The sequence below is a fragment of the Miscanthus floridulus genome, chromosome 2 (assembly GCF_019320115.1).
Source record: "Miscanthus floridulus cultivar M001 chromosome 2, ASM1932011v1, whole genome shotgun sequence".
Classification (NCBI taxonomy): domain Eukaryota; kingdom Viridiplantae; phylum Streptophyta; class Magnoliopsida; order Poales; family Poaceae; genus Miscanthus; species Miscanthus floridulus.
Genome location: NC_089581.1, coordinates 118,004,581 through 118,020,662, shown reverse-complemented (window position 1 = coordinate 118,020,662; position 16,082 = coordinate 118,004,581). Strand labels below are relative to the sequence as shown.

The 16,082-nt window shown below is 44.6% G+C and overlaps 1 pseudogene; it reads right to left on the bottom strand.

Moving 5' to 3' along the window:
* Positions 1-4,697: 4,697 nt before the first annotated feature.
* Positions 4,698-8,067, bottom strand: LOC136539457 (uncharacterized GPI-anchored protein At1g61900-like; annotated as a pseudogene).
* Positions 8,068-16,082: the final 8,015 nt, after the last annotated feature.

Below are 16,082 nucleotides of genomic sequence, written 5' to 3'. Positions count from 1 at the left end.
TTCTGCTCTAGCGTGCGAAGCCAGTGCTCCACCTCCAAAGGCTCATCCGATGGCGTGAACGTGGGCGAGTGGGTCTTGAGGAAGTCCTAGTAAGAGGACTATCCCTCAGGATGGCGAGCACCACCCCCATTCTCACCGTTGCCCTCGGAGCCTCCACGGGCAAGACCTGCGATGGCCTGCGCCATAATCTCCATGGCACGAGTTGTCTCCTGACGAGCAGCGGCTGACTCCCGACGAGCAGCCAACAACTCCACCATGATCTCCGTAGGGGACATCGGCGAAGGCGGTGGCGGTGGCGGGAAAGGATGAGGAACCAAAGGTGGAACCTCCCGAGCACTGTCACCATGGCCCTCGTTGGCCGCTCCCAAACTGGTGCTCCCGCGTTCGGACCTCAGATTCATCTGTAAGAGAGACGAACCATCCATTAGGACACCTTCCCGATCAGAATCCAGGGATTAAAGAGATGACAGCACATTTATTAAAGCATTCATTTAGTTAGTCCTACCAATTTACTAATTTCATTATACGTGAAGGGGGATTTATAGTTCAAGTAAGATGCTATTATATGATGCATGCTTCGTGTCACAGAACCGACCAATTTATAAGAGCACAAGTACAAAAACAATCGCCGAAATGATCAAATTCTCGAACTTGAGCCCATATAAACCTGGTAGTCAACTGAAATCTCGAAGGATTTCAAACCAACTTGCATACAACCAAGATCACAGTAATTCAACATAATAGGATTCCAGTGCGATGGTTCTTTATTCATTTTAACATGGTTCTTTTCCATGATAGCAAATATAGCCAACCGTGATCCACCTCATCCTAAAGCTCGCAGGTGATAGGACATCACCTGACTTCTACCACACTAAGCATGGCTAAGCATTTAATCCGTTCCTGAACTTAAATAGGATTCTAGTGCGATGTCTGGACAAGGAGGGATATATAATGCAGCAATTGGTTCCAACCAATTCCTATACTTAATGCATCATCAATCAATAAAAGATACTCAATGTATTTGTAAAAACGTGGGAGGCTTAATATGCTCCGGGCTTACCTTTCAGGAAAGAGGAAGGCTGGTGGTCAGGGCACTCGGGCAACTCCTCCACGGTGGCTGCTTCATCGGCTTCCTGCACCTTGGGCTCCTCCTCCTGGTTGGCTCCCTCGAACTCTAGCAACGTCACTCCCTCCAGCACACCTATTGCATGAATGCGCAAGATAAATATCATAGATGCACATAAACGAAGTCAGGGATGCTCGGGGAATGCACATGTTCGCCTACATATTCCACTTAAGCTCTATTCAAATCATTTTACTTACCAAGTTTATACAACCAAATGTATAATTTCTCATCTTCAGTTAATGACCTAGCACCTGCACCTAAGCATATTGTCAAGTTAGGCTAACCCCTAAACAATCAACGAGAACATTGCAACAAGCATACACTCAAGCATTTGTACTTCAGCAAAATGGAGACTATATAGTGGTACAGTAAACTGGCCATAAATGGAGATTTATAAATACAAGTGACATGCAACAAGACAATTTGGAAAGCTTATGAAATTGTCTAGAATTCATTTTTAGACCTCTAAGCATGATTCTAACCTTTACCAGGTTGAATTCTTTAATCAACAGAACTCTGTCCTCACAAGATAGAGAGTAAGCAAAACTGGAACCTAACTTTAAACAGCTGTAGTTCCTAAACTACTAGGCCAAATGCCATCAAATTTTGACAAGAGCTAGATATATAAATTATCTACAACTTTTGTATTCATCACATTCACATCAAACCAAAATATCACGGGGAACTTTATAAAGTCCCCAGATCTGTCCAGAAGGACATAATGCAAACAAATAATTATTAACTTATGATGTAAACACATAATTGGAAAAAACTAACTTTACACACTTATTACACATATCACAAGAACACCAGAAAGTAAGGTGTTCATTACCAAAACATTTCTACTAATACCTTTCTTAATTTATTTAATTAATTAGAGGAAATGATAAACATATATGAAAACTACACCATTAAATCTACAAAAAGTACAGTAGATACTACATGCTCTAAGTAGACTACCATAAAATTTCACACCATTTGAGCTAGTATAACAGCCTACACAAAAATGATAAGACATAATGGCTTAAAATGACATAATTAGGAAACCTTAGTGAAAAGTGTCAAGCAATAGATTTCATATTTTTCCTAGCATCCTTAAGGTACTAGGATACTACCCACAAAGTTTCATGGTCATAGGATTCCTAGATAATTTACAAAAATTCACACAAGTATCAATCAATGATCAAAGGAAAATCTATAACTCAAAAACCATACATGCAATGACTCTCAAATTTTAACCAAAGCTTCTACTAAGCAAGACTAGCTTACCCACAAAATGTCACAATTTTTGGATCAAAGAAACTCAAGATATGATTTAAATAAGTTTGCATGCATTTAAAAACACATTTCAAGTTCCTATTTAATTCATCCAAAATTTCTACATCATGTGCTCATGTCATATTTTTCTTAAATACTATACTTCACTGTGAGTCTAACAAAATTTGAATCACACCATTTGGATCTACACATTTGGAGTTACAAAATTCACAAAACAACAATCAAAACTAGAAATTTAAACTAGCTTTTGAACAAACAGTCAGTGACGCGTGGGACCTGCCTGTCAGCCGGACCCACTTGTCAGTGATACAGAACAGGGGAGGCGGCGTGCGATGGCACGGCGGTGGTCTAGCTCGCCGATGGCGAGGACTCCGGCAACACCAAGGACACCTACGTGCTCTACGTGATGAGGAGAACCGATTGGTGCTAGTGGCAAGACCTAAGGTCCATCGGAGGTGGCTCGTCGCCGGTAATGGCGGCACAGCAGAGCTCCGGTGCAAGACGCCAATGACGGTAAGCCATGGCTGCCTCATCCAAGCTCGGTATGAGCTCCACGAGGTCACTACGGTTCTACCCAAGCAAAGAGAGGAGGACAAGGGGGTTCCTAGCTACCCCGACCACGGCGGCCTCAACTCCGGCGAGGTCACGCTCATGGCGGCGGTAGTGGGAGTGGCCAATGTGCCCTTACCAAGACTCAATCTGCTCAGCTAAGAGGTGGAGGTAGAGGAGGACACGGCAGAGCTGTTGACGAGCTGGCAGTTGCATTTTTGTGGCGGCGAGCGAGCTAGGTGACGGCATGGCTTGCTCGGCAGTGGCGGAGCCGGCGCTACTCTGTTGCTGCTCGCAGTGGAGGCGAAGGAATGGAGAAAATGAACTGTGAACCGGTCGGGCAGGCGCGTGGGAGGGTTCATGTCATGGCCAACCATGCCAGGACGTCCGCGGCGCGTGGCTATGCAGTCAGGCGGCCGGCGATGGGTGGCGCCACGTGGCCGTCGATTTCTGAAATCAGACAGTCACTGTAGCACGCCTGAAACTCCGATTCAGTTATCGTTCGACGCCTGACAGTGAGACTTGACGGTGCTTGATCTCATAAACCATGACGAATCAGTGAAAACTATATACATGAAAGTTGTAAAGCTATGATAGGGCTACAACAATGCTTTAGACATCATCAGCTAATTCACGATGGATCACGAGTTATATCAAGCCAAAGTTGAGTTCATGAAACTAAAACTCAGTTGTAACACTTAGAAAATTTTCAAGTGTTGAATCAGCCTGCAATACTGACTTGTGGGTCCTTTTTGAACATGTTGTGCACATTTTCATGACTTGGCTTCTAAACAAAGTTTGTTCCTTATAAAATTTGCTACAACTTTGCTTTAGGTTGCTTAGACATGCAAATATCCTAAGCTACACTTTTTAAACAGTCAAACAAAAGAGTTAAGGGGTCAAAACAAGTCAAACCACTATTTGAAATCATAATTAGGCAACATGATCAATATGAACAATGTTCCAAATGACATTCTAAGTGTCACTAAGTTGTTCAAGAGAATTATTAGCCACACCACACCTTGGTCACACAAGAATCAAGCATTGTATCTATGGACACAATGAAAACACATGAAATGTTACATCTATTTCATAGTCATGTTTCACATGTTTCATGATCTTGTTGCATGGTACTAACTAGCTTTGTTTCACTAAGTGAGTTGCATGTGTTGGACTTAAGTGTTGCACACTATTGATTTCATAAAAGAAAACAACACATGAAATATTGCAACATGTTGCAATGTTTTGAAATCATGTTTCATGTGATATAAGCTTATGAATGGATGAATAATGCTCATGTTCATGAAATGCAACACCTAGGGTGTTATAGCCCTCCCCCCTTATAAATCTCATCCCGAGATTTGAAAAGCGTACCATTGTTGATAGAATTCCTTATAACCCATTCCCTCAAATAATCTTCTCTTTCCCACGTTGCATCGCGTTCACTACCTGATTACTCCACATGACTTTGTAAAACTTGACCACGCCAACTCCGAGTCACCCACTCACGGTAATCAATCACTCGGACTGGCTTTTCTTCAAAGGTCAAATCAAATTTTAACTCGATATCCCCCAATGGAACTCTCTCTTCAGGGACACGAAGACATTTCTTCAATTGGGATACATGAAAGACATTGAAGATAGCACTCATCTCAGGCGGTAATTGAATCTTGTACGCCACCTTACCACTTTGTCCAATGATTTCAAACGGGCCAACATATCTCGGCGCAAGCTTTGGAAAAAATCAACAGGGGGTAAAGAAGCTTCTGGCTCACTAGATGAAGTGTTCCTCAGATAGTGATGGTCATCGTGAGGAATACAAGCGGCAACAAAACGCCGATCCCAGTTCTGGAGGGACCTACAGGTGAAGAAAAAGGATACAAGTTCAATTTGCTGAGGATGGAAAACAGTAGATGATACCTCATCAGCAAATTGTAAATTAAGTACCTGAGCTTTCTGATTTCGGTGAGACAGGCAAAGCGGGCAGCGACATTTCTGAATCCAAAAGAGGATGCCAATGTGATTAGACAAACAGCAGTATTGAACATGTTAAAGAAAGTAGTGAGAATCATGTTGTGATTTCGGAAAGTGTAGTGATGTCGCCCAAATTAGAATGCCTGCTCCTTACCAGGAGCACAAAGTGACAATGATTGGACAGAAGATGAGGAGGGCCATGGTGCTGCAATATTGTCACTCAAATCGCATGTAAAGCTAATGCCAGTAGTGTTGTCAAACAAAATATCTGTAGGTAAGCTCCGAAGTAGACAGCCTACAATAGTGAAGATTGGAAATTAGCATCAAGTCACGGAAGTCCATGGATCAAAGTATCAAACAAAGTTGATTGATTGACACTGACCTTGCTGTCCAAAAGCTGCTTCGGTTAAGTGGTGACAAGGAAAAAAAAGGGAGTTTAAAAGGTTCCATGATGAATAAAATATTGAAGATAAGTAAATAGGGCTTCAGTGCATACCTTGCAAGCTGAAATCTTTCAAGTCAATGTCACAAAAGCCCATAAATATCATCCACCACACCAGCTTTTCTGTAGCATTGATCCAAACTTTGTTGCACAATTAATTGCTTGCAGGTTTGTGACAAATATCTGTTTCTGCCTAGTTCCAATGTAAGAGTGCAATGCTGCGCAGCATGAAGGCGTTGAAGATGATGCCTTGCCACATGCCTTAACGACTGAAGAAGGTTCATCAAACTCCAATGGACAAACTACATCATTTAGAATAAGAATCAGGCAATTCACTTGGTTTTGTGCATGATAACAATGAAACTTACAGTATTGACCACCTAGAGAGTATGACATGGCTTACCTTTGTTCACCTTGCAACCAGATAATACTCTGAAAGCACTATTAGCTTCCTCTGATGAAAGCTTCATGGATAACCAGGAGTGAACTACCCCTTTACAGTCACTAACAACATCAATCCCAACAGCGCTCCCTGGCATGCTAGAACTTCCAAACATGTTAGCCCCACCTGAAGATATGTGAATAGCTGCTTCTGCTATAGCAGGTTGGCAAACTGGCCTACAACACTCTTCAGTGGGTCAACACTGCTGCATGCATCTAGGAGTTTACTGGTGTTGACTATTTTCTCAAAGGAGCTAATATCCTTCACAGGACAAGAACCATCAGTGAGATTTGATGGCCTCAGAGTACATAACTCAGGAATGTTGGTGTTTGCCCCTTTGCTTGCAAGGATGTTCATAATGTCAGAGAAACAAGCATTTGCTGAAGCCTGGTTGAGAACTAGGGTATCGTTTCCACTGCCATATGCAGCTTGGAAAACATTCATCAAGCTATTAACTTGGGGGCAACATATAACATTAGCAACTAGTGGTGCTAAAGGAATGGAGCAATCATATGCTGTCTTCTCCATGACATAAGAGAGTGCAGAAAAATTTACATGGCATTTTCCAGTCAAGACTGGATCATAGGACGTGTAATTTGGATACATAGGTGACAGTGGCTCAACAGGGTTAGTATTGTGTGGAAGAACAGATGGTGAAATCTCTATGGGATCAAAGAGACCAATCGGTGGATCAGACAGAAGGAATTTATCTTTTGGTTCAAGTGGTGTTTTCTGAGACAGAACATGCTGGCTGCCACAAAGCCAAACTGCAAACAGCACAAGCCAGTGATACAATGTACCTGCAATGTGATGTTCTCTTCAGCAAAGCATATCAAAGACGCAAACATAGAATGCACTTCAATTGCATCACTTTCACTAGAAAAAAAATGTAGCATGTCTAGTATTTCCATAACAATCTACAGTAAACTCCATTTTATTTCCTCACAAGAAAGGAGTTATTTACCTAGAATGCCTAGCAACCCAGCCATACTCATTATATTAGATAAGTTGCAAGGAATATCACTATCTATTGTGTTAAGTTGCCAAAACAGCTTTTCCTCCTAAATGTATATCCATGTTGAACCATTTCCCAATGTAGCATGAAACCAAAGACTTTGTTTAACTATATCATTGTGAAAATCAACCCCAATTATTAGCGGAACATAAATGAATTCCAAATTAATGTGAGTACATGACTCTAGAACAACATACAGCTAACGACAAGGTTACAATTAAATCACATGTTTAGCATTCAACAGGAATCACCGGAAACAGCATCAAACTTTCGAGCAGAAATCTACATTGTATTGTTAACACAATTAAACTTATCTACTTGAACCTCACAAATTTAATTACTACATTCAATATGAGTAAACAACTCCAAACAACATAATGGGGGTAAACTACTCACCCTGGCCACAAGAACCAGAACTGGAACTCTCCATTTCTTTTAGCCTGAAGATGTATGTGCATGCATGAGGCAATGTGTAAAGTCCTCAGTTCACTTCAATCAAAGGTTTAAGAACTCCACTCAGGGGATCACGAGAGAGCAACACTGCACTTGAAGGGGATAAAAATAACCTAGAGATATAAGTAAACTGGATGGTAATGCACAAGGTGGGAAAAGAATCTCAAGCAAGTATGGCTAAGAACAACATTTTTGTGAACCAAACTCAGTGGCGGAGCCAGGATTTCATAGCTGGCTATTCCATATACAAAAAAAAAAAAAAAAAATCGATGCAAATGTGCAATAGTAATAAGCAAACATGCTAACACCCTTCTTCTTCATCTATGTTACAAGAATCCAATGAAGAAAAAAATTAGAAAACGAAAACTCCAATTCTTACTCAATGGATCTGACTCTGCTCATCTTTCTTCAACCTTCAAGTCGGAGCTCGAGCTGGGACTGGGAGGGCCGGAGGGGGCCTAGGGGAAGGGCCAGACCGCCGGCGGGTGCTGCTTCTCTGCTGCACACTGCAGAGAACTCCGACCGTCGCGGCGGCGCCGCCGCCGCCCGGCGTCGGCCGCTAGGGCTGGGCGCAGGTCGCGCAGCCGTGCAGGGGCGCTGGCCCGAGGGGGCGAGGGGGAGAGCCGGGGAGGACCGAGGGGGAGGCTACGTGTCGCTGCGCCGCTGGCCGCCACGGCGCCGCCGCCGCCGCCGCCGCTTCCGTCCTTCTCCTTCTGCGGCAGCCAATGCGAGCGAGTAAGCCAGAGCGACGCGAGCGTGATGTCGTGATGGGCCAATGGGGTTTCTATTCTCCCTTCATAGGCTGCTACTGCTGGTTTCTAATGTGCTCATGGACATATTTGCAACATCTAACAAACTAGGCAGCGAGTACGATAGCTAATATTTTATACTAAAAATACACGAATCGTATGATAAGATAATAATACTTGTAAAAATTAAATACCAATGTCACGGAGTGCGCGGCGTCGCAGCCTCATAAACTCTACTTTATAGACCTTTCCAGGATGCGGCTAAGATAATGTTTTATATTGACAGGAAGAAATTTATGATATCTATTTCTTTCGTGCTCACAAACTAATGACCTTAGTGTAATAATAGAAAATACAAAAGTGTTATCCTCCTGAATACGCGGAACCAACGCCACTACGATCGTGCCATCCCTCGACCACTGATATGGTGTTGTTTAGCACTATTATTCATTATTATCGCTAACTTGCTTCATAGGTTTTATTCAAGTAATTTATGTTTATAATTATGCAGGTGCTAATTCGGTTGATCCCACATTGACACATAAGAAAAGTGGGGAAAATTGACAAAACTCATGGTTTTGAGAACATACACGTGTAATAGTTATGAATGGTTACAAAATAAAATATTATAAACAAAACACTCAAAGTGTCATTTTTATAACAATAATATAACACATGTTCAAATTTTATTATGCCATCACTCAAGTGTATATACAATATCTCCCTGTAGAGTCTGATAAACCATTTAACAATACCTTAGAACAACAACAAATATAACATTAGTGAGATATTATTTGTACCATATAAATTGAATAGAAAAAATACATTGTATGCGTTAGTAATGTTCAGTTACCTCGCCTACGGCGTTAGAACCTCCTTAAATACAATATTCTCTGTGAAAGTTCTATCTGTTATTGGGGTCTTCTTATCCTTATCTTTTTTATTTGATGCATTCTTATATTTTTTCCTCGACATTCTTTTTAGCATTTTTCTTGTGTGCCTTTTTGGCCTCCCCCTCTTGTGCCTCCACAGTAGACGGGAGGGCAAGGATCTTAATATTGGTTCTTAACGTGGCTCTAGACATCACAACGTACAACTGACCATGAGAGAACACCGGTGTGGGTAGGTACACATCCACGTTCAGGATAGTTTGGCCCTATAACTTGTTGACCGTCATGGCAAAGCTCAGCCTGATAGGAAACTGCTTCATCTTAAACTAGAACGGGAACATCTCGTCATCAGACGGGCATAGCGGTATTTGAGGAAGGAATACCCGCTTTCCAGCATGCTGCCCCACCACAATTTCAGCGCCGATTGTATTTCTTCGGAACCCCCGCACCACCAGCCTTGTACCGTTGCATAGCCCATTGGCAGGGTCAATATTCCTAAGCAATATGATAGGACACCCGAGCTTGAGCTTCAAGACATGTGGAGGCAGCCCGCTGATGGTCAAACTGTTAAGGAATTTCGATGGATAGTAGTTATGTGGATCATCTACCGCGGAGTCAAAACTATGATACACCGTCTCACCGTCCTAGAACATATCAATCATTTTGAAAGAATCAAGATGCCCAAGAGAGGAGGTGAATTGAGCTAATTCTAAAATTCTTTACAATAATTAAGTCTTATGGTTAGCCTAATTAATCTCTTGTATCTAGAAAGTGTTTCTATTGATCTACCGCACAAAAGTTTAGCAACCTATGTTCTAATCCTACTCTAGCATGACAATTCTATGAATATAAATGACAAGAATTGAATTGCTCAAAGTAAATAGAGAAGGAGGAACGCGACGATGTTTTGCCGAGGTATCAGAGAGTCGCCACTCCCTACTAGTACTCGTTGGAGCACCCACACAAGGGTGTAGCTCCCCCTTGATCCGCGCAAGGATCAAGTGCTCTCTATGGGTTGATTCTTTGATACTCCATCGCGGTGAATCACCCACAACCGCTCACAACTTGAGTTGGGTCATCCACAAGCTCCGCCAGATGATCACCAAACTCCCAATCACCACCAAGCCGTCTGGTGATGGCGATCACCAAGAGTAACAAGCATGAACTCTTACTTGACCACGACAAGCCTAATGAGAAGGGTGGATGCACACTTTGCTACTCTTGATCTCACTAATGAGGGCTCTCTTTGGAATTCTCAAATCTCAATCACCTCACTAGGACCTTGCTCTTCTTGGCACTCTCAAAGGTGTTTCTCAACTGTTGGAATGAACAAAAGTACCCCCCACATGAATGAAGTATTTATAACCATGGCTGAAAAATAAACCGTTATGTGCTTCTACGGAGTGACCGAATGCTCCGGTCAGTTCTCCTCGAACTCCAGTGTTTAAGATATGACCGGACATTGGACAACGTCCGGTCAACACTGACCGGACACGTCCGGTCGTGATTTTCCCTCTCTGAAACCTTACTAGAGTCAACCGGATGCTGGGACTCAGCGTCCGGTCACTTCTCCTCTCAGTGTCTAGTCGCACCAGACGATTTCACCTTGATCAAATAAACTAACCGGACTCTGCGCCAGCGCTCGGTCATCCTAGAGCCAGCATCTGGTCAGTATTTGACCCTCCATTCACTTTCAACTCTCGATCATATGTGAATAAAGTTTGCTCCAATGGATCTAAAGGCTTTTTAGGAGCTACCTAGTGCTAGATTTAGCAAGTGTGCACCACACCTAACTCACTAGACTCATCTAGGTCAAGCTACTTGTCCATACCCCTCTTAATAGTATGGCCAAAGAAAAAACAAAGTCCTAAACTACTCTAAGTGTCTCTTCCACTCCAATCGACACTTAGAACTAGTTCATCCTTAACCTTGTCGTTCATCCTTTGAAAACCGAAATGATTTCCATCGTAGGGGCATGACCACCATGATAGCCCAATCGATCTCCATTACCATGGCCTAACTTAATTGTCTCTATAAAACACACATTAGTTATAGTAATCACGTATTGTCTTTAATCACCGAAACCCAACTAGGGGCCTAGATGCTTTCAATCTCCCCCTTTTTGGTGATTGATGACAATACCACCTTGAGTATATAAAAGAGTTGAGGTTTTTAACATGCTTGGTTCATATAAGCTTTTGACAATAAGAACAAAAGAGTTAGGCAAGCTTATATGACCCAAGCCAATATGATGTACTCAAAAGATATGAAATAAGCATGAGTACAAGTAATAAAGCTCATTTGCATCGGAGTAAAACGCAGAAGCAAAGCAAATGAGCATAACACTAGTGATATGACATATACAAGATTCAAAGTAGAGAGCACACATGTCAAATATCACGATCACGTAGGTATCACTATCACATAAATATAGTTTGATGCATGAAAGTAAACACACACGAATGCATAATAGTGTATCACACATAAAAACCAAACATAATAGAATACTAAGCTCCCCCTAAGTCACTCCCCCTTAGTCTAACATACTCGATCCCTCTCCCCCTTTGGCGTCAAACACCAAAACCTAAGGGTCAGTCGGCGGAGCTACAGTGGGCAAGTTAGGCGCTGAGGTACGAGGAGCAAGCTAGAACTGTGTGCCATCATCATCTAACCCTAAGCTTTGAGCTGTCTGACCCTGTGTAGCTGGAAGCGATGCTGAAGCGGTCTGGGTCGGATCAGGGACTAAAGCAGCCATAGACTGTGCAGGAATCACTGAAGCAGGCGGCTCTGATGATGCAATAGAAGAAGGGAGCGTCTCTGTAGTCCCAGTAATAGGTGCAACTGTAGAAGGACTTGGGACATGTAAATATGGCGGAGTAGGCTGCCCTGTTAACTCACTAAAAGTTGCTCCAAGGCTCTTGGAGACTGAGGTATCTAGCACTAGTAGCGAAGAAGTCTGAGTCGATGTGAAGCCTGTCTCAAAAGGTGTGAACTATGGGCTAGCACTAGTGAGGCAAACCACTGGGACACCTGCTCTGTAGGTAAAGCAAACTGTGTTGGTGGTCATCCCTGACTCTGAAGCCCATTAGGTTGTAATGCTGGAGTCATAGAAGTGGTGGCAGGCTGATCAAGCTAGGGTGAAGGCTATGGCAGTGGAGCCCCAATAGCTATCACAACATGCTGCATAAACCCCAGTAGCTGCTGCTACATGAGAAGCTGCTACTAATGCATGGCCTGCTGCTGCTGGATCGCCTACTACTGTTGCTGGAACTCATTCTACCTAGTCTAAAACTGAGCAAAAGTGGTAGCTGTAACCTGAGCCCGGCGAGCCTAATCCTACCTCATCTGCTCAAGTATGACAAGTAGAGCGGGGTCTGTCTACGGTGCAGGTGGAGCTGAACTGGAACTATCGGCCTCGTGGTCATGTCGACGTGGAGGCATCTGAGGAATAGGCTGGTAGTCATCATCTAAGCTATCACTAGAGTCGCTCGTGATAATCCCCTCCTACTGAGCATCAAGCTGCTCCTCCTCTATAGCTGCTATGCTCCTAATGGTCTCATCCTGCTGAGCTACAGTCTCTGGCACCTCTAGATGTCGGCTCGGCTGGCTAGGTGTCCTTACTATACTATGACGGATCATCTAAGTCATGTTGTATGCAGGGAACTCTATAGTAGCACCACTATACTCTATCAGCATCTCTGGTGGCCTCATAGTAACTGCCCTATAGATCAGGAATGTAACCTAGTGAGCATATGGCAGCTGCCTATGACCCCTGAACCCCTCTGCAATAGTATCCTCTATCTCTGATAGAAGGAGATCCCAAATGTCAAACACTGTCTGCTACATCAGAGAGTTCAGTAACCATAACTGTATGCGAGTCAAGCCCTCGTGATACCCCATCCTCGGAAGTAGTGTCCTCCTCATAATAGCATCCAACACTCTAGCTATAGGAGTGAGATCACTGGGTGTCCTGCTCGACCCCTCGCCGAATGGCTCTATAAAACAATGATGGACTAGATCTATAGGGGGCACAAGACCATCGTGAGGGCGTTTAGGAGGCATTGTCTGTCCATAGCAAACCTCATGTAGCCAGATGGGCTGCTCCTGAAGTTTGAGTATCTCTCTGACCCTAGTGCTTATCAGCCTGTAATCTCTACCTCTGAATGCAAAGTGTATAAATCTATGCTGCGGGTCAATCCAGAGTGTAGCATAGAACTGATGGATCCAAGATGGAACATATAAGCCTGTCCATCCAAGTAAATCTATCAGCCCTGGCAGATAAGCTAGGTAAGGGTGAATATGCTCTCCAGCTGCTGCTACAATGGTCTCAATGCTACACACCCTCTGAGATCTGAATACTACCCCATTATTAAGATATGCATTATAAAAATCTTCCTGCAGAGGTGTGTAGAAATCCTCTAAAGCACGCTCATCCCGCCTCAGCGAGAACCACTGCTCAAAGTCCACAAATCTGAGCTGCTAAACCTGCTTGGCCATGGCGGCCCTCAAATCCAAGTGAGTCACTAGAGGTGGACCCTATGGTATAGGCGGTGGGCGAGAACCCCTCCGCTATCTCTGACCTCAATGTGACTGGAGCACGGGTACGACCAGAGCGGTGAAGCTATGGCTAAGGTGCCGCTCTGTCTCCTCAGCCTACTCTCCCTCCTGAGTTTGCTCTGCTGGCTATGGCTACTACTGAGGCTCCCCCTGAGACTAAGTCTTATCAATAGCGACATGCCATCCTCCAACCATGAGAGTCCTAGCTGGACCACCATGACGGTGCTCAACCTGTTCAAGTGCAGCCCTCGTAGATGGAGAAAGCTGATCTGCAATAACAACACCACTTCGAGCACCTCCTCTCTCTACGCGCTCTGTGGCCTCTACAACTGCGACTGCTCTCGCTGTATCTGCATCAGGATACTTGCGCTTCCTTGTTGCTAGCTTCTTTGTCGCCTTGCCTTTTGCATCTGTAGGCTAGCGAGGCAGGGGCCTTGGATACTCATCACCGAGACCACCTCCGACATTCTTGACACAAGCCATCTGATGGATCTGAAAAGAATAACTGTCGCTGATGAAGATCAACAATCAACTATCACTTCTGAGGCTTGGCCTCAATCCGTACTCGCGAGCTTAGCCCCGAGTTAACTGACAACTGTCAATGGGACCACAACGGCACCGACTCGCTATACGATAGAATAGATAGGATATACAAATAAATACAATATATCTAGAGATACAAAACCCTAAAAAGCAAGCAATGGACATGAATTTGGAAATGAGGGCTTGCTACCTTACGAACCGGTGAATCGATGAGAAGTGGAACGAATTGGGGAACCACTGGATCGGCAATGCGAGGCTAGGGTTGGGGTTACGGCGAAGTTCGATGGCCGAGCCATGCAATGAGGGCACTAGATGCGGCGCTGAAGCAGGGCAGGGCCAAGGTAGTGCTAGGGCACGATGTGGGCAGCGAAGCAGGAGCACGACGCGGGCTGTGGCATAGGAGCATGGCTTGGACATGGATGGTGTGGGCACGGATGGCACTGGCACGGCGGCGCAGGGAGCAGCATGGGCTCACGGTAGTGCAGGGAGCACAGCACGGGTGGCAGCGCAGGCATGGATGGCATAGGCGTGAGGAGAAGTGGCGTTGCTATGGCGGCATGGAGCTAGGGTGTGGGCAGGAGCGGCTGTGCGGCAGGCGCTTGACATGAGCAGGGCGCGGACATCGACGGTGCGGCATGGCGGTGCAGGCAGGGCATGGCGGCATGGGTGCGGTAGCGTAGGCAGGGTGCAGACAGCGACGGTGTAGGCATGGTGGTCCCTATGGTTATAAGGGGTCCCCATGACATAACAGAAAAGGAAATAGGAAAGAGACCGGATCTCGTACGTTTTCTACTGATCGGACGCTCCGGTGGCAGCGACCGGACGTTGCCACCCAGCGGCCGGTCGATTCTAGAAAGGTCCAAAACCCCTAGAATCGCGATCGGACGCGTCCGATCACCACTGACCGGACACAGCCAGAGTACGATCAATCCTTACTTTGTCTTCTTTGCTTGATCGGATGCTGGATCGCCATCTGATCGGACATTGGGAAAGCACCGTTTTAGCGTCCGATCACTCCTTCTCAGCAGCAGTTCACCTCCTATGAACTGATCAGACACTGGACTTCAGAGTATGGTGCAACGTCCTATGATAGAACTGCTCAAAATAGCGTACTTATGGAGGCGCTTGTCTTCCACCAGACACTAAGCATCCCGAAAGCAGCTATAGCGAATGGTGTCCGTCGGGCACACCCCGAGGGAGAACCCAAAAGATCCACATTTTTCCCAAGGATCTAATAATGAGAACGAGTTACAACACAAGTCCATTTCATACATTAGAGTTTCTTAAAAGTACATTATTACAATACTAGATACAGAGTGCGGAATGAAACAACGGAATATTAAAAGATAACATCTAACGATAAGATAACGATGATTTCGTCTGAGCCCACTAGAAGGATCCTTCATACAAGGTACTCCTCAAGCATCACCTGCAACAGGGGTAAATAAACCCTGAGTACACAATGTACTCACAAGACTTATCCGACCAGTGGGAATACTTCCCCGACTCCAAGGAATATGCTAGGCTTTATGGTTGTTGGTTCTCTTTTAGCAAAAGCAATACTAATAGTGAGTCCTTATTGATACATTATTATCATCAGCCGCATTAAGTTTTCATCTAGTCAATCTATATAAGCACCTATTCTACTTTCAAGCAATAGTTGAGCAATCGATACTGTTCCTTCTCCTTTTCCACTTCCAGTTCTTACTACAGTGCTAAACCGTAGACAAGCCATACTGGATAACCCAGCGATTCACGAATCAATGTGCCTAGCTGGGTGCCCCAAAGACACACGCCCCGCTTGTACCCTAGGCACAAGCAGGACTAACCCACCACTCTTCTGTCCTAGGTGTCTAGGTCCTTGTCCAAACTTAGACTCCAAGCCCCCGCCCCTAAGTCCCAGACTCAGTGCGGTGCAAGGACCTCCACCACCTCCTCTTCCCATCAGTCAGTCCGGAAAGAGCTAAATCCACAACAAGAGAGCAGCAAGTCTTCCCTACGCCCATACCCAAGTATGTGCTCGAGACAATAGTCTGTGACTTGCCTAGAGTCATATGCAACGAC